General features: G+C 40.5%; 1 long non-coding RNA gene across 12 annotated transcripts in view; it reads right to left on the bottom strand.

Moving 5' to 3' along the window:
• The window catches only part of LOC135412665 (uncharacterized), a 105,909-nt gene extending 79,586 nt beyond the window's left edge, over positions 1-26,323 (bottom strand). For 9 of the 12 annotated variants that reach the window (XR_010429870.1, XR_010429874.1, XR_010429869.1 and 6 more), the window contains exons 1-2: positions 25,995-26,323; positions 25,630-25,697 (exon numbers count right to left, since the gene is read on the bottom strand). This is a non-coding gene — a long non-coding RNA (uncharacterized LOC135412665). Of the gene's footprint in view, positions 1-2,299; positions 2,402-23,053; positions 23,131-25,629; positions 25,698-25,994 lie in introns of those variants that run through there. The other 3 variants (XR_010429871.1, XR_010429877.1, XR_010429873.1) reach the window with 3 other exon arrangements.
• Between the last annotated feature and the right edge of the window lie 15 nt (positions 26,324-26,338).

The following is a 26,338-nucleotide window of genomic DNA, read 5'->3' as shown; positions in this document are numbered from 1 at the left end:
AATTGTGACACACCAGCTCTAGGCCTTCTAAGCTCAGCTTCTATCAAGGGTTTTGAGACAAAACGGAGGATCTTGACATTCACCACAAGAGCTTTCTGACACAAACGCTCTTTCCTGCGGATCCATATCCACTAACAGCATTTTTACAGTACTTTGAAATGACATCTTAACACCACTGGCAAACATTAAAAGTGTCTTTCAGAGAGCCAAGAGAGGTTACTTTGACTCTGGCACCACCTACTGAACAGGGAGTCAAAGTGCCTGGACTGCAAGAGCGAGAAAAGATACAGTACTCGAGGAAACACGTCCTAATTTCTTCTTGTAGTGTGAATATTTCTATTTTTTTCATCACCAAAACGGCTTTAACTTACATCCTTGAAAAATATTTTCTTAGCTTCTCGTTACTGTTGACATTCATCAGAGTGCAATGATATAATGTAACAGGATCTCTCCAGTCGGTAAGATAACCAGGACAAATAAACAAAAAGTGGCTTGCACTGACTTCGCAAGCGATTCTTCCCCACGCAGACACCGAGGAGGAACCAGCCATCCCACTGTAACTGCCAGGGATGTTCTGAGCTGAGAAAAAGCCAGGAAGATACGAATGCAAAAACAAAACCTCACACGAAGGCTCAGTTTAGAAAACAATTCTCTTATTCTCGCCTAAGTATTTTGTTCTCCCTTTCTAGACAGAATACTTTCTCCATGCTTTAACAAGGGAACCATAAACAATAAGGGACTGTATTTTGTGGTTAACATTTCAGGTAATAAAATGTTACTAAGTAAAAACAAGTGGCAGCTTGTACCTGGTTTTTAAGTGTACTGAAAAGTACCAAAGTTGAGTTTCACAAACTTTTACCACTAGTGAAAACCAATTATTCAATCAGAGAACAACATTTGTACTAAATATATTTTTAGAAAAGTGTTGAAAATGGCTCCTAAACATTTTTGAAGTGTAGGAGCTATGGGGGAAATTGATAATATTTTGCCTTTGCCTGTATGTATATACTGACCTCATTTAAAAGGGGAAACAGGGTTTAAACTCTAATCAAAATGCATAAGGATTATAGCAAATTCAGAAGAGGTTAGTAAGGCAAAATAATAAGAATTGATCAGCTGTACCTGTGAGGAATGAACTGAAGACAATGAATGCTGCCTTAAGCCTGCTGGACATCCAGGAGAACAGAGCCATCGTGCTTGCAGGCTCTGCTGATTAATGCCTGGCTTTAGTGGAACCTAAGATTTATTGCACTGTGCCTAAAGTGGGTAATTGAATAATCCCTCTAAAAAGCAATCATTTTCCCGGGGAGTTCATAAAGTTAATACACTCCAAATCTCCAAAGAGCAGAAAAGAGACAGCTCCACATCTACCTGTGGAAATCATCGGATGCAATTCATCATGCGCAGATGTCACTTAAGGGAAGCTTGTTATTACAGTGTTTTACAGGAGAGAACAAATAAATTATTTTTAAATACTGCCTGTGTACACCTATCATGGTTGGCTGAACGAACAGTGATTCCTGATCTCCCATCTTTTTATATCACAGTAACTCTGTTGGATCACTGAATACGATTCTCACTTTCTATGGACTAAAATAAAATTGAAACCCAAATTAGTCTGACACAAAATCTGCTTGTTAGTCTTCCTGTACTGGCAATAGTCCCAATTTCTGGGACATGGAAGAACAAGTTCCACATGTACTACTTAGGCTCTAGATATCAGTGGGAAGACAGGGAAAAGGAAATAAAATTGATATTGATTGGTGCTGTGTTTGGGGTTTATAGACCATATCCTATAAAATGCACATTAGGCTCAATCAGCCAAGGAACTAGCACTGTATCATCAGTAATCCCTGTGCACAGGAAGAAGGTGAAATCTTTGCCCATGCTCTACAGAGCAAACCCCCAGCATGGAGATCCTGGCAGACCACAGGAAAAGCAAGGTGTCCTCCTCTACTGGGCTGTACTCTCCCAGCTTGTCCTATTAAATTCCTTTGGGTTGGATTCGTAAGCGTACAAAGCTGTAGGTTACACTAACAGACCAGAGATGTGTCACTTAATTTATGCAAAAAGAAACTGAAATAAAATAAAAATTAGAAGCAGCATTTGGACAAAATGTGGCAATCAGAAATTCTGCCTCAGATGATTATAATAACAAAGAAATCTGAACTCACAGTATCTTTCAAAACACCACAAAGCAAGCTGCAATATCCTCAAATCTAGTAACAACAAACCTACCAAAATCCTCAAGTTTATATACTTGAAAAGTATCCCCTTTAAAACATCAACTGTTACCAACTTCTAGGCATTCTTCTCTGGAGAAAGCACTGAACAGATACTGGGTTTTGAGAAGAAGAAAATATCAAGTGCTTAGACTGCCACGCTTGAGGACACGCTCGATAATGTTGAACCCTAAAACAGAAGTAGGGAAATATTTCAACTGAAAAATTTGAACTCTGAATTACCTGCATTTCCTCTGCAGGCCCTAAGTAATAATACAGTCCAGAGGTGCAAAATTAATAACTCCAACCCAATCGTGCCCATAGCCATTCCAAATTTGGATCCAAGTATCATAACCAGTTGTTTGGCTGGAAGCTTCCAAATTCATAAACATCAGTTTAGGACAAATTCAATCCTGGCGTCAGTGGATGCAACTTGGCAAAAGCCAATGGAATCACAAAAGATCTGCCAGGCTCTCAGAAGCTGGAAGCGGTAGATGGCTGTGTGGCACGTGCTATGTGAACCTCGTTAGCACCAAAAGAACAAAGTTTGTGTTCCTCTTGTGAAGCATCCACTAATTTGTTTTGAATTATCAGATACAAAACCATAACAAAATCAAGTTCCATAAGAGAATGTTTTGTAACAACTGACCAAAACTAGAAAAGCAATAAACAGCAAAAAAGCTGAGGGAAGATGTCAGTTCACAGGAAGTCAAAGTATTCAAGCTGTACTAGGGAGGCACAAATGAAATCCAAAGAGCAGGAACGATGCTCGTCCACCAACCCTACCCACTTAACCCAAAGAGCAGTGGCTCAAAACTTGTGCCCCAAAGGGTCTGTGTAACAATTCCCAGACCTTCTCTGCGTCCCACTGCCTGAAAAGTTTCTGGAGCCCCATTTAGGCTCATCTCCACGGTAAACTAGGGAGTTCTGGAGTCATGTCCATGGCTCCTTATGTGGCCACAACAGACCAGAACTTGAACTGCAGGTTCTCCTAATTTCCAATCTCCAGATTTCACCTGGCCATGACGACAGAATGGCCTTGCTGGGCTGTGCAACTTCTGCTTCCCACATTCCCCTCAGTGCATTACAGAGCTGAGAAAACCGTGATTCCTTTGTCATTAACGAAAGGATTCTCAGGCTGGACTGCAGCAATACAACACATTTCAGACATTCTTCTTCTCTGAATTCATGCACATGGGACTACTAATGGAGTACTTTTGACACAGGGGATCTTTCCTGATTGTACACTTTCTGCAGCAGTGCTTCACCAGAAACACCAGTGGAAACATCAGATTTCTCTACCCATAGTTTTAGCTGTCGCTTTGAACCATCTGGCAATCTCAGGCAGGTATGAAGGAAATTACAGGCCTCCAATAAATTTTCAGGACACTCTCTACTACTTAGACTAGATAAAAAACACATTTTAAAAATATGATATAGACACTTAAAATTTGAAAGCAATGTTATCACAACATACACAGTAAGACAGTGAAAGCATTTTCGTACTGATGTGTACTTGGAAAGAATTATGCTTCCATCCCTCATTCAGGATGGTACTACCTTGGGAATTCTGTGCTAAGAAAAAGGCCAGATGGGATGACATATTGGTCCAACAGCTCTTAGGGAGTAAGGGGGTTTGAGTTTGTTCCTATTAGAGTAGATTAATGGCATGAGAATGGCTCTGAGAACCATGGGAATTGTTGGCTGAAGAAAAGTTACTCAATCCTGAAAGCCAGCAAGCAGTGTGGGCTGCCAGCGAGCCAGTCCTTAGTGTCAGGCATTACACAACTCACTTCTTTTGTAATTGGTTTAAGAATTTACAGTTTCTTACCCATGTTTGTCTGAAACATGATAAACACTGTTTTGTCTTTCCATAAAAAGCCTGTTGTATTTCCTAACTCAACTGGAGAATTGCTTGGATAAAGTATGATGCCACACCCTTCAGTGAGCTGGGCTTGATTGAATGATCAATACTTGTAATGCCAAATTTGCATTGCCCATTAAGCAACCGAAAAACATCCTTTGGTGTCGAATTTAGGAGTTGTGGTAACACAGTCCCTCCTGTAGGAAGTTCTGTTCCACACAACATGGCAGATACTAACAGAAAAAAACTGGAGAGGGGAAGTCCATGACCTGTAAGCAAATTACAGCGGGGCCCAGTGGGGATCATACAATAAAAGAGGGTGGAAGTTTGGAATGGCTCAAATATTTGGATGGGCGAGGAGGGGGACTGAAAACTGGGAGTAACGTGAGATAGCAAATCTTGCCAAAATATTTATGTGTCTCTGACCTAGGCAGGTTAGATCTTCAGATGAGAATCTGTTTGCAACCAGGGGCAGCTAATAAAAAGTCAAATTTATGGCCTTCTCATCGTAAACGCTGCCCCAGATGTTCAACCACAAAGTACACAGGTTCACCACCTAACCAAATGCGAGGAAGAAGATCAGTAAAACAACATCAGGGTATCCTTTTACTAGAAAAGGCAGAGTATTTGACTAAAGAGCAAACAGTGTATGATATCTCAAGTGACTCCTTAAAGCTCTTGCCATAAAATTATTGAGGATGTTAATATGAGAATTGTAATATGAAGACCAAAGTCTACATTTTCTTACTCTTCTTCTTCGCAAGGGGAGAAACAGAGCAGGTCTTGAAACCTGGACAGGATTGGTACTGTTCCCAAAAGGTTATGAGAAGTTCACATAATAAGATAAACCCCCTAGAAAATGAAACCTAGAGTCATACTGCCCTTTTCTTTGATCAGATGTACTTCCACACGGAATCTGATCCACGCCCCAGCAATAAGCCATTTGCTGAATTTCTGCCCAAAGAGTGACACTGGAATTGCTGTACCTGTGACCCCAGTGCTGTACACGGCACTCATTGCAACCCTTCACCTCTCACAGCTGATTTGGAGTCAGACATTGCTGTATTAGGGATAAATCTGACCAATCACTGTGCACCCTTCATATTCCAGAGCCAGGAGCATCCAGAGCTGTACCTGTTGAAATGCAAGATTTCCCTTGCTGTTTGTTAAGCCCCAACAGCCTCAGCCTGAGCTGCCAATGCCTGCTGGCAGGTGCAAATAAGATTTCTGCTATTATTCATAAACTTTAGGGCTCAATGCATGATTATGCTAATCCTCATGATAATACAGCAATAAACTTGCAACCAGTGAAGGGAGATGGGCCCTGCAAACAATGAAAGACTAGACTAGATTTGGGACTGTTTCTGTTGTCCAAATGTTCAACATTTTTTAGTATTTGCCAGTAGAGCTTTCTGTCTTTTACAGTGCTGAGGCTTAAGAGCCCTTCATTACAGTTTACATAAAATTCAGCCTTCCCTGCTATTGCTTATTAGACACATCAGAGAATTTTTGCTATTGAATTTTCAGAGATCATGGATAATACACAGATTAAGCACATCTTGCCTCCAGTACATTTGTAAGGACACCATATGCCTGGTTCTCCTAAACTGTTTTGGTGCCTTTAAACTGACAACCTAATAAGAATGAAAGATGACTTCTTATTCCATGTGAGAGACATCAGGAGTGTATCTATGGCAGAAACAGCTTTGGAAGCACATAAAAGTTGCAGATTTTGGTTGTGCTTTGCAAAGGAGACAAATAGAAGTACTTGCCATTGGCTGAAAAAGTTAGAAATAAACAGAGTGAAAAGAATTAGAGGAGTTGTCTAAAGTTTCTCAAAGCCAAGTCAGAAGATCATATGATGTAGAAGGTTGAGCAAGGTGTGCAGGGAGGAATGGATTAATTATTTACCTAACTTTGATTTCTTGGTTTGACTCTCATGAACACAGTTAGCTGTTCTAATCAGCAATTTGCATCTCAGCTACTTTTCCCCATCTATACCCTTTTAATCACCCATGCCCCAAAAAAGAGTTGTTATAGTTTCCCTCTTAAGTGTTGATGATTTTATTCATTGTATCAAGTTTTCACAGAAAATCAGAAAATCAAAAAATCACATCATTCTTTGCCAACACTTCCTTTGACCCTATTTCTTCTTCTCCCCCTATTTCTGTTGGCACTAGAGGCAGATACAGTGCCAAAAGATAAGTTTTCCCAGGTAAAAGAGGTTTTCTGGGATTTTGGTAGCAGATCTTTGCTTCTGGAGCAAAGCAGTTTTATAATTATTATCCGTTTTAAAAAAAAGATGGGGCACAGGGGATTTTTAAGAGGGTTGAAGCCTACAAAGAAGCTGAGATACAACCCTTGTGTCAGGGGTTATAGAGTAGGAACCCAGTAGTCCCCCACACTGGATTGGCTTGTAAAATGGTGTTTTCATTTAGTCACAGCTCCAGGCTCTCGTTCAACCACCACTGCCGTGCCTGACTTCAACAGCCCGTGTTTCTGGATCCAAGCTCAGTTTTCTTCCTTGAAGAACACTGTTCTTTATTATGTCACTTGTAACAAGTGAGCTGTTAGGCTAATGTAACAAATTTCACTTCCTTTCACATTCCATTTTTGCTGAAATGAAGTAGATGAGAAAAATACAGCGACTTCATCGGGAATAATCTTGTGCAGATGGAGGAAACCCAGATGCATTCAGTGGAGCAGCTCTTTGTCAGTCAAAGGAGTCCAAAGGGCAGATGTGTGTTTGTTAACCATTCAGGAAACCCTTGTGATTAGCAAGTCCTAGATCTCCAAGAGGCCAGCCAACTAAAAATGATGCACTGTGCTCCAGCACTCATAGTACTCCATTTGGGAGAATAGGAGGATTCCTTGGCCAGGAGTAAGAAAGAGCAATGTAAATAAGGTTATTATACATAAAAATCAGAGTGCGTGCCCTGGAGGACGGGGAGATTTCAGTTCAATAAATCAGTCAGGAAGATCTGGCAAAGTTCATTGTCCAACTGGCTTAGAAATTTAACAAGAAGACCAAGGCAGCCATTTCCATTCCTTCAAGAGGCTTAAGGAAAAAAAGAGGTACCATCAAGCCAATGTATTAAAACACTATGAAAGGGAAGTGAAAGCCATTAGTAGAGAACTTGAAAGCAATACACCATGACCCCCAGAGAGTATCCCCCAACTTCAGCCAGTGTAAGAGTGGAAGAAAAGCAGAGGGTATCCAGTGAGAGCTAACATAAATAAAAGCATAAAGTCATGTGGAATAGAGAAGGAGTCCAGATTGTACTGAACTTCTGCACGGATGAAAATAAATGTCTCCATTTTTTATAATTCACATGGTACTCTATGTTGCCTTTAATCAACAGCAGAATTCTAAAACCTTTTTATTATTAAAAATTATTTGTATGACTGAGGGGACTCGAAATTGTTTCCTAAACAAATATGAATATGGAACTGCTGCCCCCAAATACGGACAAATATATAACACTACAACAAAAACAATTAGGATGATCAATTATTTAAGCACATCATCTACATACTTGCTTTCAGTATTTCTTTGGACCTCAAGACAAAGCAGAAATATCAGAGGCTGAAGCACAGTTTTGAGGTGCCTTTGCTAACTCATGGGGAGCTACTTCTAAATATGAAGGACAATTTAGAAGACAGGACAAGATGCTTGTCTGGAAATCTATGTGGATTGAGCCAAGTTGATATTAAGGCATTCAAGAACAGAAGCCAATGGAGAATGACAAAGATTTCAGTCTGGACTAAAGGAGACACTGAATTTCCTTGTTGAGAGATTATCCAAAGTTGTAGAAGGAAAAGAAGAGGAAATCAGAGGCACAAAAACTCATAGAAAAGGAGGCGGGAACTGGAGAGGATGTGCTTGTGCAATGTGCTGAGGGAATAAGTGGGAATGTGGAAGAAAAACTGGGAGAAGACAGAGGCAGGGCAGCCAGAGTAGATATGATCTCAAGCTGACAAGTGCTTGGATGGGTCAAAGGGAATGAGCAGAGAGGCCACAAAGGCTGGATGGACCTTCAGTCCCACTGAGTTGTGAGGCAGCTGCAACAGCCACCAACAAGGGCTGGGCTCAAACAAGCACCACATTTAAGTTCTGAAACTCAGTGGAACAGAATGGGACCATGCAGCAAAACAATCTCCTTTTCTCACTGTTCCTAAGTGTAAGGACTGAGCACCCAACAGCTTTATGGTCCGTCTGAGAGAAAACACAGCAATTGAAATTATACGTGAACAGGAGGACCCTGGTTTGCAAAAAAAAAAAAAAAAAAAGTTGTAAAAATCTTTGTACACAGTTTAGTAATTTTTTTCAATCCAGCTAAACTCTGAGGCCTCGAAATAAACAGATAAACACACCACTGATTGTGCCATAAGTAAGTCCATGAGCATGCCAGGCATTACTTTTTTTCTTCTGCCCCTTTCTACAGATCAGAACCTATTTACCACAGGTTGTATGGTCGTGTTTGTCCTTCATGTCACAGTCTAAAATATTTGCAAAGGCTCTTATTCTGCCTCCTTCCAGAAATCATTGTAATATGTCATTTGCAAAGCCAATAAGAGAACAGTAAAGAGAAAAAGAAAAATTGGGAAGTTTTCTCCTCTCTAAAAATACTACAGTGAGAATGATCTCACCGTAGCACGTTCCTGCAGCTTATTGCAGCACTGCATCTGAGGGATTGAAGCTGTTCTGTAGGTCCAATCAACCAGAATTTGCAGTTTTAGCCATCCATTACACCAAATCCATCCACATATGAAAAGCTCAGAAAGATGCTACAGCATTTTGTAATTAGTAATACTAATGTACTCTCGTTATGCACACTCACTATCCCGGATGATTATACATTCAGAACATTATTTTCTTGGTTTGATTCTTCAGGACAAGCAAGATTAAAGTATGTTCCACTGTTCTGCAGCTCTAATCTTCCTACCTCTGTTATGCTGACCTAAGAGTTAATGCACAAAGAGCAGGGAGATAAAGAAATTCAAATTCTGTTGTTTTCTACTCATTGAGGAAACAATACAAAATTCTAGTTCCACATCAAACACCTTCCCCCACAGTAGGTCCAAGTAGCTCTGCCTCTTCTTGCTCACTCATTTAAACATTTAGGTCTTTATTATTTCAGGCAAAGGCTACATTAACAGTACATGTTTAAGAAAGAAACTCCCATCAGATAAGTATTATCTGCCAAGACAGTGTGTTTTTTTTCAATATTCTTCAGCACGCAAAAGAAATATTAGATTTCCATGAATTCATTGTTATATTCTTACTAACAACTGTGGTGGACAGCAAGTAATAACAGAGACAGGCCAGCACAACAGTCAAATATGTGGACACATCAATTTAAATAAACCAGCACTTGGTTATTATTGCTGGTTTTGAGGAGCAGTCCTGCCAGCTGTCACAAAATGCATAAACAGTTCATAATCTGTAATAGTTCCTCGGACAGCTGCGAGACCATAAGGAACCAACTTTTATTCCTCAAATGAAACATGTTACTTAGGTCTAAAATGGACAGATATTTCAGAAAACATATACCAAGAATCCAGAGGAAAATCAAGACTTTTTTTAAAGAGTTTTGGGTTTCCAACCAGATAAAAGTCAACTTAAAATGCTTATTATCACTCACTCTCCAGAACCTCCCCAGTTTCCCGTCTCCTCATAACTAAATTATGCAGCAAATGAAGGCCCCTAAGAGTCAAGGAATGAAAAAAAAATAACAAACACAGGAAAATGGTGGAAATATTCAGACTATGAAACGTAGCTGCTCAGAGTTGGTGTTTTCCCTTGCAAGAGCTTGTGCAAACATTCTGTTCAATGTCACATCTGTGGGAGTTTGCATCCCCCACATCTCATTTTCAAAAACAAGCTCACACAAACCCTTGTTCTCATAATAAACATCCCCGGCCACATCTCACCTAAATTTTCCATGGTGGTGACTTTAATAAAAGCTGGATTTAGTACCATTATTTGAACAAGAATTGTTAAACAGTTTCTTATAAAGAATCCTTTCTTTTTCATCTGCACCAAGAGAGGCACAGATTATGACATGACAATGGAAAATCAGGTATCTTCTAAAGCCAGGTAACTTGAAGATCAGCTTAGTGATTCCAGTATAAAAAAAACATTAAAGATTAAAAAAAAGCAATGTTTGCACCAACACCTTCTATGTGTACTATCAAATGGAACAGTTATGCAAAATACAACACAATGTTCAGGAATATTTTGTTTCCATGAAGAAACTCTAGTTTCTGGACAATGCACATCAAAACACCTTTATCTGCAATGTCCACCCACTGGTAGTGCCACACTTGACAATATTCCTTAGAGCAGTAGATGTTCTTCAAATACTTGGATGAAGCTAAAGTTTACAGATGCAAACGTTTAGTTTGCAAATAATTAGAACTGTACTGAAGCTTTTTCACTTGTTAACAACATTCCATCACACTTGTCATTCAACCATAGTAATCAATTACCAAAGTAACCTCAGAACTATGAGTAGTTTGCTCTTCCAAAATCATCCTTAATGCAGTGCAGGGGAAAAAAGAAATACTACAAGTTTTCTTGCACTATTATGAAATGGAAATAGAAGAGCTTATTTATGAAAGTCTGCACATCACAGAAAAGCATTTCATGCCAAGCATCACTTGTGCTCAAGTTTGAACACCGTGTTCTCTCTGAAGCTAAAGCTCCTGCTTTTCCAGCCTTTTAAGGGCAGTAGAAACCCCTTATTGGGTTTCTTTCAGCAGAGAAGCTGTAATGGAGCTCTGTCATGCTTCCTTGCTGAAGTTTGCACAGCCTTAGGCTGATCTGGAAGGCCATCTGGAAATCACCACTGATTAATTAGTTGTGAGCCTGTGATGTGAAGGGGGCAGATGGAAGAACACAGGACTTCATCGCTCCCCGCCTTGCAAGAGTTATCAGTCCGATACCCGACCCACGTCAAGGTCCCAGGCTCTTTCCAGGAACATTTAGAAAGATTCAGATAAGTTTCCAAAGTAATTGCCTTTCCTCAGCTGCTTTTCCCCCTAGCTCTGCTCACTGGAACTAGCAGTTGTTATCAGTGCTAACAACCATGATGCCTAAGAACCACGAGGGAAGGGAGCTGACAAGTGTTTTCAGCAGAAGTCCTGCCTTGCAATCCACAGAACTTAAGAAAACTACCTTGGTTTTACATTTATCACTCCTAGATGTATTCCCAAATGTGGTATTATAAATCTAAATTTTGTCTAATAGCGAAAAAGCATTTGATTATCCTCCTGGCTCCTGTATTTATACACCAGATTCACTGGCACACATCACACACACACACACACACACACACACACACATATACACACATATATTTACTGGTCATGACTTTCTGGCCAAGATATGGAAGCCTTTTACCAATATCCTGGTGTTATAAGCATCACAAGTAATAAGAAGCAGTTTTAGATTGAGGAGGAGGGGAAACCACTTACCCTCTCTACATACACTCCTTATTTCATCTTGTGAATGAAGATGAAATAAGGACCATTATTCTTATGCAAAAAGCAAATTGTTCTGTCCTTCTCTCCTTACTATCGTCAGCTATTTCAAAATTAAGACAGACAAGCTAAGAGGTATCTGCTTTGATGAACAGCCTTTTCTGTGCAAACAGTATCATGGCATAACATCTTCAATTTAAGTCTCACTTCTTTCAAATTTATCACTGATGAAACATGTATGCATGAGCATCACTGAAAACTGCACTTTCACAGATTTTCCAAGAAAACTGGTTATAACGACTTATGATTAACTTAAGATCAACAACATCAAATGCTGGTAAGAGAGGGATGAAGAATTACAGCACATTTACAATTAACTTTGAGACAGAATTTAAAACAGTTCTTCGATAAACATGTTTTCAAATACTTCATTGCACTTGGATTAAAATGACATTTTGGTCCAGATTAAAATATAAGGCTCAGTATCTGTTCATCAAATCCTTTTTCTGTCTTTACTTACAAGGCCCTGTTTTGAAGCACCAAACTCCCAACTAAGGACACAAAAAAAAGCTATCTGATATCCACTCTAAAAAAATCCTACATTCCACACTGAAATCTGAAGAGAGTCAACCTCTGCCTATTTTACCCTGACATGTTTGCTGATACCAGCTGTGCCATTTTCAACTTGTCAAACAGCCCGATGAACAGCTCTTTTAAACTAGATTTTAAATATCCCAGGAACAGCCCAAAGGAAGATAAAATCACTGTGTAGAGTTAGCAAAACCTTTCCAGCTCATTATTATTTTCCAAGTGGGTAAGACTAAAGATTTTTTTTCCCAGTAGGGTAAACATTCAGACTGAAATCTGAATTCATACATTAAAGTACTTAAGCTCGTGACTTGTCCATTACAAGGTGAGTTCAAGGTTGCTGAGACTGGCTAACAGCAATATACTGTATGCAAAATCTTGTTTACTTCTTCCTCCTTTTCTTCTTTCCTCTTCTTCCTTCTCTAAACCCCTTCAGTGCCCATGGCTCGACACCCTGAACTCCGCAGGGTTATGCTGCTTTTGATTTGTGAGGAGAGTTACAATAGTTAATTACAGAGCATGGTCTTCTGTGCCTCAAACATTTTGCATTTATAGGCTCTTGATATAGTCCAGAGCAAGAGGCTAACCCATATTTAATTTGTCCAACACGTTTCTGGTTAAAGTTCCATCAAATGGGTGACTGGAATCCCTCCGATTCAGCTGGAAAAGTCACTTTGAAGGAGGCGTTTATTAGCAACATTCGCCTCAGCCCCAACAGGAGGCCCTGAGGGCCTGGGGAAAATCACTGCTTGCTTATAACAGTCAGAGCCGGCCGCTCCCCGCGGGATGAAGTGTCAATAATAGGTTAGATATTATGACTCGGGATTGATTTTACAGCGGGTGTAAAATTAAAGCGAATGGGGCCGTTCCTTCGGGCAGCGCTGTGGAATGCCCCGCGGCCCCGGCCCGGCGGGAGGCGGCAGCGGGGCTCGCCCCACATCCAGCTGCTCCAGGGCCCTCCGCGCGATTCCAGCCACAGCCTGGAGCTCCTTCCTCCAGCCGCGCAGGAAAAGGCACAGCACGCCTGTGCTTTCGGCCATCGCTGTGCTGGCTGGGGCAGTTTGGGCGAGTGTTTATTTCTCTCGACTCGTAAAATGGAAGCAAAAGTTCCTTTTGTTCGAGACAACCGTTATTATCCTGCCCTGGTTATTTCATTGTCTCTAGAAGATTTAATGGATATTGCTCTCAAAAGCATTGATGTTCAAATGCTTCGTGAAACTTAAGCTTCTCATTGACAAACACCTTCAAAATTAAGTTTAATCTTGAAATGCTATAGGCACTTTGGAGCTGAAGTCTCAGTGAATCCCTAAGATAACTCCTTTCTGAAAACAGACTAGTTTATAAATCACTGAACACTGTCAAAAAAAAAAAAAAAAAGCTATATTTTTGCATTATTCCCTGTTGTAATCAGGTACAAATCCACTAGTCCAACTGGACTTATTCCCAGCAATATCAGGTCTAAGTTTCATCAACCCTACATAAAACCTTGCGTATGTGAAACTTATTTTTGATCCCATCTTTTTCTTTTGAGGGAGCTGTGTGGATTTTCTTTTTTTAATTTATTTTGTTTTCCATCTTTATTCCCTTCTCTCTTTGCCTCCTTTACAATCTCCTTGTGTATTCTTTGCTTTTGTCAGTGTTTCTATCTCCATTCAACACTTCCTCATAGTCCCTTTTTCTAAAGGCTTCAAAAATTCCTTTTAAGCATGTTAAAACCACCATGGGCAGGGATGTCACCCACTAAGATCAAGTTGCTCAGAGACCCATCCAACCTGGCCTTGAACACTTCCAAGGATGGAGCCTCCACAACTTTTCTGGGCAACTTGTTCCAGTACCTCACCACGCTCTGAGTAAAGAATTTTTTCCTAACACCTAATCTAGATCTCTACTCTTTCAGCTTAAAACTGCTCCCCCTTGCCCTATCACTGTCAGTCTGAGTAAAAAGTCCCTCCCCCTCATTTTTTAAAAGCCTCCTTTAAGTACTGGGAGGCTGCAATGAGGTCTCCCCAGAGCCCTCTCTTTTCCAACTGTCTCAGCCTGTCTTCGTAGAAAAGGTGCTCCATCCCTCAGATCTTCTTCATGGTCCTCCTCAGGCCCACATCTTTCTCGTGCTGAGGATCCCAGAGCTGGATGCAGTGCTCCAGGTGGGGGTCTCATGAGGGCAGGGCAGACAGGGAGAATCCCCTGCTGCCCACTCCTCTTTGGATGCAGTCCAGGATTTAGTTGACCTTTTGGGCAGTCAGTGCACACTGTTGGCTCATGTCCAGCTCTGCATCCCTGAGAAGCCCCAAGTCCTTCTCTGCAGGGCTGCTCCCACTGAGTTCACCTCCCGGTGTGTGCTCATGTCCAGGATTGCTCTGACTCAGACGCAGCACCTTGCACTTGGACTTGACCTTCACGAGGTTCTTGTGGGCCCACTTCCCAAGTTTGTCCAGGTCCCTTTGGATGGCATCCCTTCCTTCTGTCGTGTCATCTGCAAACTTGCTGAGGGTGCACATGATCCCACAGTCTGTGTCACTGGTAAGGAAGTGTTTCAGTAGATGTTAACAGGACACCAGTTACTGATGGGTTCTGTGAGCACCACTTCCTAGGGCAACATTCCTGATGTTTGGCAGCTCTGCACCAGCCCATCACCCAGCTCTGTCCTGAGCTTTCACAAAGGAGCTGGTTGGATTCAACCAAGAGCAGAGGAAAAGCAGAGCACTCTCTTCATATTTGGAAGTCCCAGGGATAAGAATGCCAGTACCCAGTCTGCCATCCAGCACTATTCCACGGACCTTGACGTGGCCTTTCTTCTCACACTGTGCTTGTGGAAGGAAAAAGTGTGTCCTATACTTTCTCTGCTTGTGAGTTACTAACTAATTGTTAAATCTTTGTGGCAAACGTGTTCTCGTTCAGTAGCAGGGACTGTTCTCAGTCTGTTGCCGCTTTACATACATTTCATATTTATCCTCACCCTTTTCTCTAAGCTGCCATGGGACTGTGAATCTCAGAGCTGGGGGGAACTTAGTAAATTTTCTGCCCTGTCAGGATTAGGCAAACATTGAGAAAACAGCACTGGTGCAAATACACACCAGACTTCAGTGTTACAGTGAGAGCTGGAAGTAAAACGCGGCTAGTTTTACAATTATGATACAAGCATCCTTCTCCTACCACACAGAGGAAGCAAAAAACCACATCCCCACTTGCTCCCTCCCTCCCCACTATCAGTGCATGTCCTCTACATTAAAGAAGCAGCCCTTATGGGACCAGGATTTGATTTCCATCATCACATAACCAATCCATTACACAGTTACTGGAGATGAGTTTTGCCATGTCCTTGGTGCAGCGCTCTCTGATGAAGTGTGCACAACACACACATCTGCTCCATTCATCCCTGCAAACGCTGTGAGAGCCATATGGTGGGGGCTGATGGAAAAAGGAGACCAGGGAAATGCTCTGGTTCTGGTAATAGCCAGTGCCAAGTAGGATAATGGAACTGAAAATGTGGGATGTTATACGGGGCCAAACACAGCACGAGACTCGTTCCTAATGTGCCGCATGAAATGCTGAGCTTCAGGAGGTGAAGCTTCTAACAGCCACATGGCATTTCTAGAAAAATAACTTATCAATACAACCCATGACAGTGTGAAGCTGTTTAAAATTTCCATGTCTCTTTTTTTTAAAAAAAAATGTACCAATTTAAACAGATTTTCTCACTCTTATGAGAAGAGGCTGCTAGGTTTCTACCTGGGATTAGGCTGTCTGACTAACAAATCCTTGAATACACATTTTATTTTCATAGCTATCCCTGAAGTACAGCTTTGTAGCCAATTTTACACTTAAGTATATCTCAATGTGATATGAAGAATTTTTCAAGTAAGCTACTAATCTAGCTAGTTATGCTGAAATAGTTTGGGGTATTTTGGCTGAAGGATATAAACCAGTAATAACTTTCAATTATGTAAAAGTAGTGTGTTCTCAAAACTGGTACTTTAGATTATTAATGCCAAGAATCAGGAACAGCTTTTCAAGTGTAGAGTTGGATGTCAAATATATTCTTATTTTATTTTTATTTTTCTAAATAGGAGCAGGTAGCAGTGCTGGGTTCTCGTATTAATTACACATGGAAACAGAAAACCTGAAGTAAAGCTGGTAGCATTTTAAGAATCCAGCTATTATGAATTCATCTGGAATTCATTGGGCTACCCCTGGCCACAATAAATTCATGCTGTATTAGCAGTAACATCATATGTACACTAAGAGATGTTCTACTGAGATCAGTATTATTTAATTGACTCAAAGGATTACTTTAAGATCAGTTTTCTTCTAACTGTATTTTTAACATAGCTTTTTCCTGAAGCACAGCTTCCCACAAGACAAAAAGATGACAGCAGAGGAAAAACATGCATAAGAAAACACACTACATCTGACATTTTAGGAAAGCTACAATAAGCATTAGAATCACACATCTATCTCCCATGTAACGTATAATGTGTTTATTTACAGTTTTCCCTGTGGGAATCAAAACACTCAGCTCACCAAAAGTGAACATATGCAGATTGAAGAGAGGTAAAAAAGCAAAAAAGACATATCTTCCTTGAAGTGAAAGAACAGTGTAAACAATCTGTTTGTAAAGAAGTACTGAACAGTCTCATCTGCACACTTCTGCTTTGTCAGGCATGCTAAATAAAACCACAAATAACATGCAGAAAAGACTTCACTGGGACCAGTAGCACAACTGGGATATGGTGAGCAATGGAAAAGCAATAGCTTGGATTGGAACTTTCCAACCTTGGGTTGGTAAAGAAAGATGTTCTTAGCTGTTAGCAATGTCTTGTCAACTGCACCAGGAAGACCCCTGTGACTGGTGTTACCCCTCTGCAGCTTAGGTCCTGTTCACACACAGGTTTATATTTCCTTCCTGAGCTGGCTGCTAAGATGAGCAGGATGGTCAGATATCAAGGTTCAGAGTCACTTAATGTAATTAACCTGCACTTCTAAGACCGATGAGAAAAATAGAAAACCAGGTCTTCCTGAGTGCACTGGTTCAGTGTCGCTGAACAAAGCATAAAAAGTAAAAACAAAGAACTGGTAAGCTCGCTGCTTGGCACGTTTTCATGCCAACCTCAGCAATGCCCTGAGTCAATGCTGTGCCAAAGCACCACTAAAATGCAGCCACAGACAAGGAAATGTGTCTAAAAGGAGGCCTTGTCTCCTGACCAGCCACCAGCCAACTAACTGAGTGTGTGGGTACACAATTAAAAGCATATGACAGAATTTTGTTGAAAAAATCTTGCAATTCCAACTCATATTTCTATCTACTCTCTTCCCCTACAGACCCTGAAGGAAATAAGGTGTCTCTGTTTTCCCTGTGCTTTGAAAATAGACTGGATTTCTTCTTTTTTTTCCTCTAAAGAAAGAAACAACTGCAGGGAAGTGAAAAAAAAAAATCAAACAGAAGAGATAAATAGAGGATACCTGGTTTGGACAATCCTGCTTTTCTCAGATAGTATATTCCACCTATGGACAGCAAGCCTCAGAAACCATCAACATTCCTTACATCAAACAGCTGCACTTTCTTATCCTTTTATTTCAGATTATCATCCTCCCTGATTCTATCAATCACCCCTAGAAACAGCTCTTAGCAGAGTTCAGGGCTGTGATCATAAAATAAATAGTCTAAAGACCTAAGTCAGAATTTAGGAAAGCTGCTCTCTTAGGAAGCAGGAGTTACACACTCATGTATCATGTATATATTCATGACAACTTTAAAGCTCTGCCAGACCCCTTCAAACATTTTTATCAAAACAGTAGAGGTCAAAAAGATGTTACATTTCTACAGTTCTCATGAACAGGGAGAAATCTTACTAATGTCCATGTGGGAAATGGGGTGTGTCAGTCTTTGGTAGATGTCAGATAATTCACACAGGGGTTGTCATGAATGTCCTGAAGGCAGACAAAGGTTGAAGGAGGTTTGCAGCTTAGCAGGCCTCACTGAATCTGTTTCCAAGCCATTCCCTTTGCCCTGTGGATTTTCTAGAATCCATTTTCACAGGTCTCACTTCTCTTTCCTTTTCTCTGTTCATACTATCTGGCAGCTCCTCCAAGAACGCAGTTCTTAATACTTCAGTATCACCTCTTTGACAGTGACTTTAATTTAAATCATCATAAAGGTATAAACCTCCTGTGAGGAAAGGCTGAGAGAGCTGGGACTGTTCAGCCTAGAGATCTCCATCCTTGGAGACATTCAAAAGCCACCTGGACATGGTCCTGGGAAATCTGCTCTAGATGATCCTGCTTGAGTTAAGGGGGTTGGGCAAGATAACCTCCAGATGTCCCTTCCAACCTCAGCCATTCTGTGGTTCTCTATCTCCTTCAAAGTGCTGGAAATAACGTGTTATGAATAAGCAGATGTTGAATTACATGTGTAACCTTTTCCCTTCCATTACCTGGAAAAGGCATCACAGAAAAACGAAACCAAATCCACCAGAGCAAGTGTCTGTATATATATATATATATATATATATATATATATATATATATATATACACGTACATACACACATATTTATATACATAGAAAACCTCGTTTGAGATAGAATAATGCAAAAGCATGTAACACAGTAAATACAAAAGAGGAATATTTAAAACTTGATTTACTTGTGACAATTTCACTTCCACACACCATGTAAATTTACACCTTTCCGAGTTCCTTACATTACTCAGAACTTCGTTTTCCATTTTCCTCAGATATGGACAGATTTTGATAATTTATAAAATCTGCCAGCAAGCTGCTGCCAATTTTAGCATATAAATGATTTAGAGCTGGTTTAAATTTAATTGACATTTTGCTTATTTAAAACACAAAAACTGGCCACTGAGGAAAAAGCACTCACTTTTAACAGGATTATGGAAATACTAGCAACAGCAGTCCACAAATCACTAAAAATGATTTTTAGATTCCCAGAGAATGAACAGTCAGGTGTGTCAGACAGAATGGAGGTTTGATGGTGAAGGAATGTGTTTTTCTGGGAACAATTATTTTGCTTCACAAAAATGAGTCCAGTTGTAAAGGGCGACCCTATTGCAACATAAGCCTGGTTTCTAGTGTTCCAGTTAATAATACAGTGAGCCAAATATAAGAAAATTCAGCCAAATATAAGAAAATTCATTCTCAGGCATATAAGTAACAGCACCTTCACCAAATAAAAAGACTGACCCCATGAAATCTCACCTTAGTACTCGTAAAGACACTGATAATTTCATGCTACAAATCTCAAGAGGAAATAAGGGAGACATGCAGTTCTAATGTCCTTCTTCTCCATTCAAAGACTGAGAAAAGGGCTAAAACCAGAAAAAAAAAGATAGAAAAGGGTCATGACAGGGTTGAGTATGGACTGAGACTGTCTGTTTTAAGAAACAAGAGTGACTTCACACAACAGAAAGACTCTGTAGAAAGAAAAACTGAGGTAGCACTACATAGGTCAGTGTTCTGTGGTTATTATTAACTAATACTGACAATGACAATAGTGAATGAAAATCGGTCCATGAGCCCTTTGTAAACTAGAACCAAATCAAGGTTTCCAAAATGCTTTTAAAATCATATCAAGAATTGAACTGCGAAAGTGAAAAGTGTGTCACTGCTGTCTCAGAAGGTCTGCAAAGGTGAGCACTCTCATCTGCACACAAACACGTTATTCCCTTGTCACAGCTCACAAACACGCTGCTCTGTATCTAGTAAAGTAGCTACAGTTGCTTTTTGTGAGCCTTTAACACTCTAAAAGTCTGCTAAATCATTCTTAATCACAATTCATCATCTCAAGACATGGGGTCCTTTAGTACCTGAATTCTTTGTCTCAAAATCCTGTGCAGCCAGTAGTTTCCCATTTAGATTTCTGCATTCTACTTTAAAGTCAGTAATTTTCCAGTTCTAATTGTTCTCAGCAGCTGTAAAATTCAGTGTATACCAACTACACTTACAAGACCAACTCTCTCAAGCAGAGGTGGCTGATAAGCATTGCCCAGACCAACACCACAACCTTTTACAAACCCATGTTATCTACAGGACTTTGACTCACCTCCCCATTATACTGGTAAATATAATGCATAATCTGCAAGGGTGATGTGTAAAAACCTGTAGGTTATAATTTCCCACCAATATTGTTTTATGGTTTTTTTTAATGTTGTTTACAATGAAAATGTCACATAAACAAATGTGACTACCATTAAGAAGAAATATGAAAAGAGGTTCTCTGTCAGGAGTTCAATTCAGAGGAGGAGATCCCAGTAAGTTTAAATTTTACCAATCTTGAAAGGCTTACACAAAGCGAAATTATATGGAAAATAAAGTACTTGAAACACAAGATAATTTGGCAGCTGGACTGTGGTTCTGGACTCTCTTTGCCAGGTTTGACCATCAAAACTCAACCTCTTCCTTTTACCTGCTGCCTTCTTATGGATTTTCAATTCCCTTCTGTTCTGTGGCACAGGTTTAATAGTTGGGATAAGGAATGTTGCCCAGCCAAACTAGCTTAAAACTTGATAACAAGAACATTTCCCTGGGCATGAGAGATGAGCTACAGATCCACAATGTACCCAAGCTTGCAGGACGTGCAAGAGTGACCTGAACCTTCAGGTAAGAGTTTACTCTTGCTCTACCTGCCCACTAACTGTCAGATTACAACCAAGGACAACCTTGAGCAATAATGCCATGTTTTCACTCAAATCAGATCTCAAGTAAAGGAGACTGTAAGGAACAATTAGCACCAAACTGCTGCTCACATTACCAACCCATCTGGTTTCCATTTTTACACTCCCAGCAATGTCACATCACAAGGTTTGGATGAGGCCATCCACTGTGGGAGACACAGGTAACTAGTGTGGATTTTTCAAATACTGTTCCACTCTAGTTTTTCTCCCAAAAAATTCTGACAGTGCTGACTAACACAGCAAGCAGTGAATAGCATGTCCTGCTGGGCTCATTATGACTTAAAAAATGAAGCAATTTTGTTCAAATTGTACTAACAAATCCTTTCTTGTTTTTCTAGCTACTTTGCAAATGGTTCCATTGTTCGGCTTTAAGTGATTTTTTTTTAAGGGCAACAATTAGTTTTGTTTTAAATATTTCTAATGATAATAATGTGCTTTTCAAAAAAAATTTACCTCTTCAGTCATCACAATTCTTAGGCATTGTGTGACCTTTATTTTATTCCTTGCAACACAATTAACTGAACAAGCCCACCATGGTCATACATCAGAAACGACACGATCAGAAAGCAACCATGAAACAACAATTCTCATCCAACATGTTGCAATCACAAACAGGATCCTATCAAAATCCCTTATCAAGGCTTATTTACCATGCTACCCATCTTGTGGACCCTTCTGCTTCTGAGCTTCTGATGACCCACTGCTGATAAATCTGTTTTAGTGTTCTCTAGAAGGCCCATTTTGAATGTAAAGCCAAACTGCAGCACACAGGCTTAGCAAATCTAAGCTACCTGAGAACTCCCTTTTCCATTAATTTATTAATACAAAAACTTCAGCTCCGACAGGAGCTAAAATGAACTGGATCAACATTCATCTTCCAAGCTACCAAATTTCACGTTGGAAGATTAAGTAGTAAAGGGGATTAAGTTGTAAGCAGGTGGATTCTGTGAGTTCCACATTACCTGTTACCACTGTAACACAACATCATCCAGCACTAAGGAGTTCTCTAGGCACGAAAAGCTCATTCGGGTTTTGTTCTTCCCAACTCTGAAAAAGGATTCCTACCCTCACTTGAAATGTTTAAGAATAACAGTTCACCCGTCAAAACGTCTTTACTGCAACCACAGGTAAATGCCAAAACTGGGCATCAAGTATTTCCTTCATTCTGGAACAACGTTTTTCAAACTAGCAAAAGAAACGCATCTAAAACTTGTCCAGAGTACGTAACGGCAAAACAAACTCGCAGTACTTCAAGTCAAAACCGAAAGGGTGCAGATAACGCGTGGGCCTGGTGCCATCTCCTGGTAGTTTAGAGGCAAAGCCATCACAAATTTTTTTTCCCTATGCATCCTTTAGAAAAATGTCACATGTTCGAGGAAACAGAAAAAAACCCCAAACAACAAGTAAAAGATACCACCGAATGTTCTACAGAAGGAGCTTTCAAAAGTCTCAACATCCACAAAGTGTTATTTCATTGTACAAGGCAGCCACTGTCTGGACTTTCAGGTTAAATGGTGTTCTTACATTGGCCTAAGTAAAGAAACATCCATTTTTTTTTCATCTGACAGAATAAGTATCCAGCCAAGTTACCCTAATTTCAAAATACATTCAGTACCACTGATAATACTTAAAATGAAAAATAATTGTAATAATTTCTACCTGGTGTTCAAAACCAAAATCAGGAAGTCCCTTTGAGAAGGTTACTCATCATACTAGATGTTAGAGTGCAGCTTATTGGCCCATACTGATTCCATTTAATATCAATTTCCTTTCAGGAACACTTAATAACATCTTTCCCAATTGCACCACTCTTTCATTACCTTTGATGAAAGAACACAATGTTGCTCTTTGTAATAAAATTCCATGGGTTATGTTTTAAAAAGTAGCACTAGCCAACCTGAAAACAAATGTTCTAATGATTTGGACAGCTGATACAAGGTGCTTGTACTTATCCTGCAAATGTTATGCTACTAAGACTGTTGAAAACAAACTTGACCAGCAACAACAAAAAAACATAAAATGAGCTTGGTAATAAAATGCCTGTCAAAAAGTGGAGCACTTTATGTTAAATCTAGAGTTAATTCCAGATAACAATTAATCACCAAGGAGTTCTGGATGAGAGCTGTAAAGAACCTCACACACAGCAAGGTGATTTAAAGATAGGAAATTGATTTAAAGACTTGGAAGTTTTAAAAATAACTTACATAAAGGAGAGGTGATGGTACTTGGTTCCGCTGGTGGCCTTCCCTACATCCAGAAATTACTCCAAATTGCTTGAGATCTACCAGAAAAGATGGAACTGGTTTTACTGAGGCTTAATATGACAATTTGTTAATACAATATGAGGGCTTTTGTAGCTAAGAGAACTTCCACTTCATAGACCCTTTTGCTGTGCTGGAAGGAGAGACCTGTCCACATCATCCTGAAGGTTAAAAATAAATTAATAATGGCAATGAACTCTACAAGTGAGTTATGTCTTCTACTTTGCTGAATGACCATGGGAACGTGACCTGGGTTACCTTAAAAAAAAAAACCAAAACCAAACTGAAGGCATACCAGAGCTTTGGATTGTCCCAGGTTCACTGACAATTCCCACGGGGAAGCAATCACTAAATGTTACAGAAAAGCCAAGCTAAAAAGGGAACATTTCCTTTCACAGAAAGAGGATCAAAACCACTCTGTTGTAACATCAAGCTGTAATTGAGAAACAGAACAATGACTGAAGAGTTGTAGGAGACCTAAATGGAATACAACTGGGATTTCACATTTCTTATGAAAATTAAGGTTTTAGCATGAGACAATTAAAGCAAGGATAGCCAGCTCCTGGTGTGCCAGAACATATAACTCAGCCTGTCATCTTTGTTCCTGAGAGCCCCTCGGAGCTGGTCAGGAAGCAGCTGTCAGCCACACAAATCCCCAACCTACAGTCTCCCTGCTGCTCTCCTTACAGGAGCCCCACAACCTTCCTCCTGTCATGTGGCTGGACATTCCCTAAACACAAACTCCAGGCACTGCCATCACATGGAGTGTGCCTGGTCAGTAAGATGACAGGAGGACTTGTGTGCACGTCCCCATCACACCTGACCACGCTATGGCCAAGTGACAACCGCAGTTTGGTTGTAGCACAGACAAGCACATGTTCCCTGGGTGCTGCCTCTGTTGGGAGGCATTGGATTCACCTGGCAGAGAAGCTGAGTGACACCAGAGCCTGTGACTGAGAAACACAGATGAGACAGTCGGAGAACGTGAAGGGAAAAAGCAGCAAACGCTCACTGTCACGGCAACTAAACCTTCACACAAGTGAACTTTTGGTGTAGGGACGGACAGGAATATCTCGATGGCATGGGCAAGACAAGGGATGAAGAACATTCCACTAGAAGAAATGCAAAGGTTAAGAAAAAGAAAGACAGTACTTCATGGATTTAGAAGACTGAATTTATAAAAAACTAATGAATTGGCCAAGGAAGTATAATTTTTTAAAAGACAAAGGGAAAGATTAGGAGTTTAGGAGAAGTACTGAAAATATACAGTGCTTACCAATGAGATTACATTGCAGCACATAGAAGAAACGTAAAGAAAACTAGCAAAAGGGGATTTATTTCCCTAAAGAGACAGAAAAATTAAAATTTAAAAGTGCAAAGGTGTTGGGTTTTTTTTTTGGGGGGGGGAGAGCGGAGCACATGAGGGCAGAAACCAGTGCTAACCACAATACAGAACTGGGGACAGAGAAGTGATCCCAAACTCTGAAATACTGTGTGCCAGGTGCAGGAAGGTTAGGATTTGAACAGAGGTACTGAGGATCACCACCACCTCTCACTACCTACCAGGTGAATCTCGGGAGAAGTAATGAAGATGCAATTAAGTCTGCTGTTGATAAGCACATGCACCTGGTCATACCCACAGCACACCTGCAAGCCACCCAAACTGAAACACAGGGAAATCAACTCGGTGAACCAAGAACCACCTGGATTTCTTTCTTCCATTTGGTTTTAACAGTAAAACAGCCAGAGCAAAAATATGTGAAGTATTAATCAAAAGCTCTACTATTCTTGCCTGGCCTCATGTAACATGGCTTTCAAGCTCTTTTATTTATCACAAAAATGAGCAGCTCTCCAAAAACCTCAGAGGAAGCAAAATGGATGAAAAGCCAAGTGGAGGAAAAAAAAAAAGAAGAGGGTCGAGACCATTTTGGATACATGAATAAGAGCAGAAGAGTACATAAGATTTGAAGCAAAACAGATGATATTCACAGCTATCTAACTTCTAAAAGCTGGGCTTTGGATGAAAAATTCTTCCATTCCCCCGGCTTTGAAACACACCACTCTTACTCAGAAATATTTTATTCAGAAGACTTATGTATAACACAATCACTAATGATCAAGACCCAGAATAAAATTCTCTTGGTTAAATTAAATTATTCAGACTCTTTCAGAACTTCAACATATGACTTCAGGACTATACCATTTGTTTTAATCACAGCAGCATGAACCTTGAAGCAAACCATATTTCCTCTTGGAGCAAAAGTTGGAGCCAAGAAAAAGCCTTAGCTCTTGGAAAAAAACCTGTTTTATTACAACAAAATAAGCAATCACACCACATGGTTTTCGTCCTCAGTATAAATATTTCTGGTTTGAACATAACTTCATTTTAAGACTGTTTGATTTGCTTCTCTCAGGGTCCACATGGCCACCTACTTACTATCCCAGTAGACAGCAACTTCCCCCCTTCATTCTATTTAAAAACTTCAACACTCGTTGTTGTTTTAGTCAGTCTCTCTTACCTGTAAACCTCTCCCAGAGCTTCCTCCAGTTGACAGCCACTGCCAATCTCACTCCTTCCCTGGTGTCCCTGTAGTAACAGGATTTGTTTGACCCACTGGGAATTTCCCTTCCCTAAGGCAGCCCAGCAGCCCAAATGCCCCTTAAACCCTTTCTTCTGGTGTTACGACGGATTTAAGGAAAAAAACTGCGTTTCATCCTGCTTTGCCAGGTTCTCCCTGCCTGACTTTTCACAGTGTTTTTGCAGAATATACCATTTTTATTTCGGATACTACTACGCGATTTACACAGTGACCACCACAAAAAAAAAAAAAAAAAAAAATTAAAATCACCCATAAACGATCTATTTACTTAACTCAGTTCGTACCTGGAAAGTGTAATATTTAAGTTCAAAAGCGCTTTCGTACGGTGGAACGCACCTAAAGGAACTCCGAAAGCGGACTTCCCACGGCATTCCCGGGGCGAAGCCCCTCACTCGCCCCACCCCGCGCTGTGCGGTGCCCTCGGGCCCCTCCCAACAGGTGTAACGGCACCTATAGCCGGCGGGGAGTTTAACGTGAGGAAAAAACCTTCCCTTTCTAACACGCCGGAGCCCTTTTTTTTTTTTTTTTTTTTTCCCGCACGGATCAGGGCGCCGCGCTCCCCTCTCCCTGAGGGCAGACCCGGCGTGAGGCGGCGCGCGCCCCCCTCAGCCCCGGCGCGGCCGCGCGC

Source organism: Pseudopipra pipra, chromosome 4, assembly GCF_036250125.1.
Source record: "Pseudopipra pipra isolate bDixPip1 chromosome 4, bDixPip1.hap1, whole genome shotgun sequence".
In the NCBI taxonomy this organism is placed as follows: domain Eukaryota; kingdom Metazoa; phylum Chordata; class Aves; order Passeriformes; family Pipridae; genus Pseudopipra; species Pseudopipra pipra.
This window is presented reverse-complemented; position numbering and strand designations above follow the sequence as displayed.